Raw genomic sequence first — 9,882 nt, forward strand, 5'->3', positions numbered from 1 at the left:
GATCCCCAAAGGTTTTTGATTAAATAGCGGAATAGAAAATATGATCCCAAAAAAGTGTATGTATATCACACGTACACAACCACACTAGGCCCCAATTACTATTGTTTGTACCCCTAAAAGGCTAGGAGTAGGGGGAGTATGGAACAGGCAGCACCCTCAAACCTTCAGAAGTATGAGATGAACCCCAACAACTTGGAAAGGTGGATCTCTCTCACACGTACCAACACAGACTATCCCCCAATTTAACTGATCCCCAAAGGTTTTTGATTAAATAGCGGAATAGAAAATATGATCCCAAAAAAGTGTATGTATATCACACGTACACAACCACACTAGGCCCCAATTACTATTGTTTGTACCCCTAAAAGGCTAGGAGTAGGGGGAGTATGGAACAGGCAGCACCCTCAAACCTTCAGAAGTATGAGATGAACCCCAACAACTTGGAAAGGTGGATCTCTCTCACACGTACCAACACAGACTATCCCCCAATTTAACTGATCCCCAAAGGTTTTTGATTAAATAGCGGAATAGAAAATATGATCCCAAAAAAGTGTATGTATATCACACGTACACAACCACACTAGGCCCCAATTACTATTGTTTGTACCCCTAAAAGGCTAGGAGTAGGGGGAGTATGGAACAGGCAGCACCCTCAAACCTTCAGAAGTATGAGATGAACCCCAACAACTTGGAAAGGTGGATCTCTCTCACACGTACCAACACAGACTATCCCCCAATTTAACTGATCCCCAAAGGTTTTTGATTAAATAGCGGAATAGAAAATATGATCCCAAAAAAGTGTATGTATATCACACGTACACAACCACACTAGGCCCCAATTACTATTGTTTGTACCCCTAAAAGGCTAGGAGTAGGGGGAGTATGGAACAGGCAGCACCCTCAAACCTTCAGAAGTATGAGATGAACCTCAACAACTTGGAAAGGTGGATCTCTCTCACACGTACCAACACAGACTATCCCCCAATTTAACTGATCCCCAAAGGTTTTTGATTAAATAGCGGAATAGAAAATATGATCCCAAAAAAGTGTATGTATATCACACGTACACAACCACACTAGGCCCCAATTACTATTGTTTGTACCCCTAAAAGGCTAGGAGTAGGGGGAGTATGGAACAGGCAGCACCCTCAAACCTTCAGAAGTATGAGATGAACCCCAACAACTTGGAAAGGTGGATCTCTCTCACACGTACCAACACAGACTATCCCCCAATTTAACTGATCCCCAAAGGTTTTTGATTAAATAGCGGAATAGAAAATATGATCCCAAAAAAGTGTATGTATATCACACGTACACAACCACACTAGGCCCCAATTACTATTGTTTGTACCCCTAAAAGGCTAGGAGTAGGGGGAGTATGGAACAGGCAGCACCCTCAAACCTTCAGAAGTATGAGATGAACCCCAACAACTTGGAAAGGTGGATCTCTCTCACACGTACCAACACAGACTATCCCCCAATTTAACTGATCCCCAAAGGTTTTTGATTAAATAGCGGAATAGAAAATATGATCCCAAAAAAGTGTATGTATATCACACGTACACAACCACACTAGGCCCCAATTACTATTGTTTGTACCCCTAAAAGGCTAGGAGTAGGGGGAGTATGGAACAGGCAGCACCCTCAAACCTTCAGAAGTATGAGATGAACCTCAACAACTTGGAAAGGTGGATCTCTCTCACACGTACCAACACAGACTATCCCCCAATTTAACTGATCCCCAAAGGTTTTTGATTAAATAGCTGAATAGAAAATATGATCCCAAAAAAGTGTATGTATATCACACGTACACAACCACACTAGGCCCCAATTACTATTGTTTGTACCCCTAAAAGGCTAGGAGTAGGGGGAGTATGGAACAGGCAGCACCCTCAAACCTTCAGAAGTATGAGATGAACCCCAACAACTTGGAAAGGTGGATCTCTCTCACACGTACCAACACAGACTATCCCCCAATTTAACTGATCCCCAAAGGTTTTTGATTAAATAGCGGAATAGAAAATATGATCCCAAAAAAGTGTATGTATATCACACGTACACAACCACACTAGGCCCCAATTACTATTGTTTGTACCCCTAAAAGGCTAGGAGTAGGGGGAGTATGGAACAGGCAGCACCCTCAAACCTTCAGAAGTATGAGATGAACCTCAACAACTTGGAAAGGTGGATCTCTCTCACACGTACCAACACAGACTATCCCCCAATTTAACTGATCCCCAAAGGTTTTTGATTAAATAGCGGAATAGAAAATATGATCCCAAAAAAGTGTATGTATATCACACGTACACAACCACACTAGGCCCCAATTACTATTGTTTGTACCCCTAAAAGGCTAGGAGTAGGGGGAGTATGGAACAGGCAGCACCCTCAAACCTTCAGAAGTATGAGATGAACCCCAACAACTTGGAAAGGTGGATCTCTCTCACACGTACCAACACAGACTATCCCCCAATTTAACTGATCCCCAAAGGTTTTTGATTAAATAGCGGAATAGAAAATATGATCCCAAAAAAGTGTATGTATATCACACGTACACAACCACACTAGGCCCCAATTACTATTGTTTGTACCCCTAAAAGGCTAGGAGTAGGGGGAGTATGGAACAGGCAGCACCCTCAAACCTTCAGAAGTATGAGATGAACCCCAACAACTTGGAAAGGTGGATCTCTCTCACACGTACCAACACAGACTATCCCCCAATTTAACTGATCCCCAAAGGTTTTTGATTAAATAGCGGAATAGAAAATATGATCCCAAAAAAGTGTATGTATATCACACGTACACAACCACACTAGGCCCCAATTACTATTGTTTGTACCCCTAAAAGGCTAGATGAGGAGTAGGGGGAGTATGGAACAGGCAGCACCCTCAAACCTTCAGTATGAGATTGTGTTCACTGTACCCCACAAAGATTGAGTTCACTGCACCCCACAATGATTGTGTTCACTGCACCCCACAAAGATTGTGTTCACTGCACCTCACAAAGATTGTGTTCACTGTACCCCCCAAAGATTGTGTTCACTGCACCCCACAAAGATTCTGTTCACTGTACCCCACAAAGATTGTGTTCACTGCACCCCAAAAAGATTGTGTTCACTGCACCCCAAAAAGGATGTTGTTCACTGCACCCCAAAAAGGATGTTGTTCACTCCACCCCAAAAAGATTGTGTTCACTGCACCCCACAAAGATTGTGTTCACTGCACCCCAAAAAGATTGTGTTCACTGCACCCCAAAAATGATTTTGTTCACTGCACCCCAAAAAGGATTTTGTTCACTGCACCCCAAAAAGGATGTTGTTCACTCCACCCCAAAAAGATTGTGTTCACTGCACCCCAAAAAGATTGTGTTCACTGCACCCCACAAAGGATTTTGTTCACTGCACCCCAAAAAGATTGTGTTCACTGCACCCCAAAAAGGATGTTGTTCACTGCACCCCAAAAAGGATTTTGTTCACTGCACCCCAAAAAGATTGTGTTCACTGCACCCCACAAAGGATTTTGTTCACTGCACCCCACAAAGATTGTGTTCACTGCACACCAAAAAGGATTGTGTTCACTGCACCCCAAAAAGATTTTGTTCACTGCACCCCAAAAAGATTGTGTTCACTGCAGCCCAAAAAGATTGTGTTCACTGCAGCCCAAAAAGATTGTGTTCACTGCAGCCCAAAAAGATTGTGTTCACTGCAGCCCAAAAAGATTGTGTTCACTGCAGCCCAAAAAGATTGTGTTCACTGCAGCTCACACACAGAAAAATGGATGTGGATCACTGACACCTGCCTATCTCCAATCCCACACCACACAGCAATATCGATTGTAGTTTGTAGAACACAGTTTCCCTAAAATTCAGCAGACTCTGTCCCTAACAGGATTGAGAAGAGATCGTAGATCAGGATTGAGTGCAGACCCCACCCCCCACACAGCAATATCGATTGTAGTTTGTAGAAGACACTGACCCTATATAATTCAGCAGACTCTATCCCTAAAATGCCTACAACTCGCCCTGCCTAAACACTCCGACCTGTCCCTCAATTCTATCCGGACACAAATGGTTTTTTCCTGCCTATCTTTCCCTAATCAGCAGCCAGCACGTTGATGTGTGCTCTGTCCCTGAATCTAAGCAGCATAATGACGCCGCTGCGGCTGCCTCGAACTTATAAAGACTTGGTCACATGCTTCAGACGGCCAATCACAGCTACTGAGACATTTGCAGGCATGGCTGGGATGGCTTAAGGCACACCAGTTAAACGATTGTTGATTGGCTGTTGAAAGCCCGCCATGAAAAGAGCGCCAAAGCATGCAAAACCCGGAAATAAAACGACCGAACACGGATTTTTACCCGAACATACAGTAAAGTGTCCGTGTCCGTGTTCGGGTACAAAAAATCCAATTATTCGGTACGAACACGAATAATACAGTCCGTGTTCGCTCAACACTACTAATAACCACTTAACAATGCCTCACTACCTTTTGCAGGGAATTCCTTTCCAAATGTAATCCTTCACCATTGCAAGTCACGCACCTCCTTAGGTCATGTGGGACCAATAACATATGAATACAACCCTCACCTTTTTGGATTCCTGTGCTTATAACCCCTTTAAAAAATGTAAGCCTGTGAAGTTATCTCAGTATAGATATCTTAACAGTCTTTAGATATAGTGGATGCATTCATTTTTTCAGGCTTTTGTTCCACTATTTTCCCCTGCTTATCATTACAATCTGCACTATACTGTATCACAAAGGAAAGAAGTGTTCTGTAGTCCATAGAGGAACATTGGAAAGGCTGAAAAATATAAATGCAACTTCCACGTCTAAGGACTGGCATTCTGCAACATATTACCATCTTGTTCTTTGGTTTAAATATATCTTAATCATTTTAGTGAACAGCCTGATGCTTTTTACACTGAAATAGTTAAAGTGTTACTAAACCCAGGACCCTGTAGTCGCTATATCTGGTCTCCCACAGTACAGAGAACATGGAAATGCTATTATTTTAGTAAATATAAACTGCTAAATACCTTTTCTCATCAGCAGTATATAGCAGTCTTGTGACTTCTATCAGTGTCTGATTAAAGCTTGTAGGAGTAGTTTTCATTCTCCTCTGACTGTCCTTTGAGGCCTCATGACCCCTGACCCTTTGCCTGGACAGTGCTGATTGGCCCTGTGCTGATCACATGCACCCTCCCAAGAAAAAATTTAATTCTCTAGCAATACACACCAAACTGAGCATCTGCAGAGTGCCTCCAAAGGCTTTGTCTTCTCAGAAGATGGATTGGAAACAAACAGCCTTTTTACACAATGTGGAGGATTAACCCCTTAGGTTCCACAGTGAGTATAACTAGCATGCTTTACTGCATATACAGATTGATTTTACTGTTGTGGGTTTAGTAACACTTTAACAATGTGTAATTGTCACCTTGAGATGATAAAAGTGTACAAAACAAAAAAAGCGGGAAAACTATAGGTGAAATAAGTCTGCTAATGCAGTCAGCTTCCATCAATAAACATTTACAGTTTAATCAAGAAATGGAGCAAATCAATGTAAACTTATTGGGCTGAAAATGAGATACCCAGTGGATTTAATAGGGCAGTCCTGTAGTTATTAAACACAGAATTGGATAAGAATGAGCAAGATTGCATTTTGTGTTTAGAAGAAATTATTCTTATTCACAGAGCTCCATCTAGATACCATCACAGATTGTTAATGTCAAGAAAGCTGCGCAAGATCTGTGTGTCCCTGTGAAGATTTACAAACGTGATGCATGCCTCTGATGGTGGTGGTTACTTAGCATTTTGTCTTGTTTATGCGCTTTATTTGCTTTTAGGCAAATCATTGGGTGATAGCAGATTTGCTCAGCTGAGTTAATGAACATTAACTGCTGACATTAGAGGTCAGTTTGCATGAATAAGAGGAAACATTTTAAGGTTAGAGGAAATGAGAATGCATTTTATTCTGAGTTCTATTAAGCTGCCAGCCCTAGGTCTGTAAAGGAGTTTGAATTTATGGCCCACCTTAAACTTTGTGCGAAATACCTGCACAAATAAAAACACAATTACTACAGTTTTTTTTTTTTTCACATTTTATTGGACACTTAAACAGTATATTTAAATAATGATGAGCACAAGGCCCACAGCAAATTAGGCAATTTGACATTTGTCCAACTACACAAGTATTAGACATTTTATTTAGGCTTGATTAGAAACTGTGAAGTCAGTAGAATAGCCAAAATTAAAGGATAAAAAGTGATACTTATTCATGAAGATAAAAATGATCAAATATATGAACACAGCTTTCCCCATTTCTATTATCCCCCTAACATATTATAGTAATTAGGCATCTGAACTTATATAAGGGGCAGCTCCCCATAATTGGACCATTTACCACTGATGACAACATAGACCACACTTTTCCCATACTTATTGGCTTTGGTGCATTGCTATAGACATTTCTGATTCTGAAGACAAACTAGAAAAACACAATGCAGATATCATATAATAAAAGCTGTATTTCAAATCTAGATTGAATTGAGAAAGTGGTAATCACAGAAACAAAATCTTTGCAGGTCACAATTCAGGACTCACTGCCAAAAAAACATTATATGCCTCGACTATCTGTTCATTTATTTGCAGGGATATAGCAGTTTCTTGGTTTACAAAACCACTTTGGCATCCAGCTACTTTCATTTATTTCATTATTATAAGTAGGGATTACCTAAAAAGACCTATTTTAGGTTTGATCAGGGTTCAGTAAGCATTATTAAAGTTCAGGTGCCATTTTCTGGCCATTTTTAGGCTAAAAGGCAATAAATTGTGAAACAAATGGTATGGGCATTTCTATGCGGGACATGTGCCAAACCAAAAGAAAAAAATTGTGTTGCTGGGAGCAGTGTTTTTTTTAAGTGAAAAACATTTTAATATCAAAGAAAAAAAATGAACAGCACAACAAATGGTAATGGGTATCAAACCAGTAGGATGACTAATTGAGGGTTGAGATCATAGGGAGGTTAGGCTCATCATATCCTATCCTATAATACTATAAATACTATACTCGTTCCAAAAGCTTCCAACATGATTATGCTGTTCCCTCATATGACCACCATGCCAATATTTTGATGCCCACTTGGTGACACTTCTTTTACCACAAGATTCATGAATGGTGTAAAATCCTGAAAGTATTCCCTGAACATGTCTCCCTCCGTTTAACTTTAAAGATAATTTTTTGTTCATTACCTTCTTTAACTCAGGCGGGTGCGCTTTGCTTATGGTGAAGCCGTTCCTTCGATCTGCTCCGATCACACAACGTTCTCAGCACACGGTGCAGCACGCCAAATCTAGCAGTGTTTTTTTTTAATGTTAAAGTGAAACATTAAAAATGAAAAACCCCATTAAATATAATGTCTTGGGGGTGCATTGACCATCCTTGTGAAGTATGCACCTGTATACATCAGTATAGAAGCTACTACAGAAACACTGACATTTACAGAGGGAAAAGGTGTGTTTAAATTGCCAGTATAATGACTTCCAAAAGCTTTATTCTGTTTGTATACAAAGCAACCAGGGATTTAATGTGTCCCTTATCCTAGATGAGGGTCTGGTATAGATGTTAATGAGGGACCTCCATAAAAAAAAAATATATATATATATAGCGTGGGGTACCCCCCTTTAATCCATACTAGGCCCTTGTATGGATTTTAAGGTGGAAACACACACACACAAAAAAATATGGTCAATGATGTCATCTGGCAGATCTTGCCCCTTTGTATATAACAGCTGTCATCCACTGGCGCTGTCAGTAGTGGGACAACAGTCATCTGGTTTAGAGGTGTGTACACGGGCAGAATTTTATTTCTTTTGTTGGGTCGGCGGCCATCAGGTACTGTGATTAACATGTATCTAATTGCTGGACAATGTAAATGATGATAATGATGATAGTGGTACATCCTGGGACATTTTTTTTATAATAGAGGACAAAAACTATCTCTGTGTTTTAATTTACACTTTAATTTAATTTTATTTATTTTTTCATGAATGAGTAGGGGTATCTCCAGATCCTTTGTTTACCTCGCTTGGAGATCTTTTAAAGGGGACCCAACCAAACAAAAAAGGTCCCTCCCAAATTCTATACTAAACCTCTCAGGTCTGGTATAAATTTTAAAGGGGAGCCCTATGCAAAATCAAAAAAGAAAAAGCATGAGATCCTGCCAAAATTCCATTCTAGGAAAGGGAAAATTAGTATGCACCCCCCCCCCGACCCATACCAGGCAACATGGCCTCAACATCGCGGGTACCATGTGATGTCCCTATGTCGATAAAATGCATTATTTACGTGCATGTATGCTTAGGCACATTACAGTTATCGGGCTGTATTTTAGCTCAGCTGTACAGAAACTGTACTGAGCTTTTTCAAGCTGAAGTATGTAAGAGGCCCTAAAGAAAAAAAAGTTTAGTTTTTAGTATATATGGTGAAAGGAAAATCCATCTCTGACTTTGAACTAAAGCCAAAGTACAGAGAAGGACTGCTGCAATTTCTTGGTTTTTTTCCTGATTTTTATACTTGGTCTGGTTTACTGATTACAAAAGTGTTGAAGACAGCTGGGCTGATTCGCTGAAGGAGTTGAGAATCTTCACTGTGTGAATATTCACTTAAGTTAAATAAACATGTGTGGGGGGGGAGTGGTTCAGCGCTGATGTGAGCAGCGCACATAGCTCACCTGTGCTCCTTCATCCTGAGGAGCTGACTGGTGTGCTCTGAGTGGGAGTGGAAGGTAGGAGCGATAGGAGTGGCAGAAGGATACATAAAGGAGCAGTGCTATGGATGCTGGCGAGGTGGCGAGGGTCTCTCTCTAGAGTCCATCTTGACCGGTCAGCTTCGGCGGTAACAGCCTTCGGAGACTTCCCTGCATGCACGTGTTGCTTGGAGAGGAGGAGGGAAGACCGCTCAGCTGTACATGAGAGGAAGCAGCGCCGCATCGTGGAGGATGAGTGTGGGACGGATCCCTTCGACCCCTGACGGGTCCTATTGGTTTCTCTTCAGCTCCTGTCAGCTCCTGTCGGTTTTCTACTGTAAATTGGTATAAGGGTGGAGGAGGGGAATGAGAGGGAGGAGCTATTTTTTATTTTATTTTTTTGTGCAGAATTAGGACAGGAAAACAGACTCACCTATTTGGTATAGAAATAAAATGGGAATGAGCCAGGCACATTGGAATTTAAACACGAGTGTATGTTCAAAAATTTTTGTAGATGTCAGGTATAAGGTATAGAGGTAATGGGTAAAAGAAGATTGCCCCTATATATATGGGAGGGTTCACAAGTTTTATATATGTGTATGTATATATATATATATATATATATATATATATATATATAAGTATTTTTTTTTATGTAGAAGAAGTAGGATGTGTGGTGAGGTGACGGTTTGTTCATGTAATGTAAGAGGACTGGGAGACTTGTTAAAAAAAGATAGCCCTATTTAAGACAATCTCAATTCTTAGAGTATCTGTCCTTTGTTTGCAGGAGACACATCAAACTAAAGAAACAGTGTCACGTTTAAAATATAAAGGAGTCCCTTTTTCAGTACCACTCAGTGTATACATCATACTCAAGAGGAACAAGTATTTTAATAAATAGATCAGTAGGGTTCTCCTGTAGACAAGTTAAAATAGATGGGGGAGGAAGATACATATTTATATATTGTGTGCTGGCTGAGATGAAAAAGGCTGAGAATAGAAGGTTTTTTCTAAAACAGGCCCATTATGAAGAGGGAGAAAAAACTGGACACATGCTTGACCTCCTGGCAAGATCTCAGAACACAAGTATGCCTACTACAATGTCCGATGAGACTCGTGCTGGAAGGCTGACCATGTG

General features: G+C 40.7%; 1 pseudogene across 1 annotated transcript in view; it reads right to left on the reverse strand.

Moving 5' to 3' along the window:
- The window catches only part of LOC309546650 (small nuclear ribonucleoprotein G-like), a 46,646-nt pseudogene extending 39,302 nt beyond the window's left edge, over positions 1-7,344 (reverse strand). The window contains exon 1 of the transcript in view: positions 7,067-7,344. The product of the transcript in view is annotated as a small nuclear ribonucleoprotein G-like (transcript). The remainder of the gene's footprint in view (positions 1-7,066) is intronic.
- Positions 7,345-9,882: the final 2,538 nt, after the last annotated feature.

Source organism: Pelophylax lessonae (assembly GCF_965119305.1).
Source record: "Pelophylax lessonae genome assembly, chromosome: 2".
In the NCBI taxonomy this organism is placed as follows: Eukaryota; Metazoa; Chordata; class Amphibia; order Anura; family Ranidae; genus Pelophylax; species Pelophylax lessonae.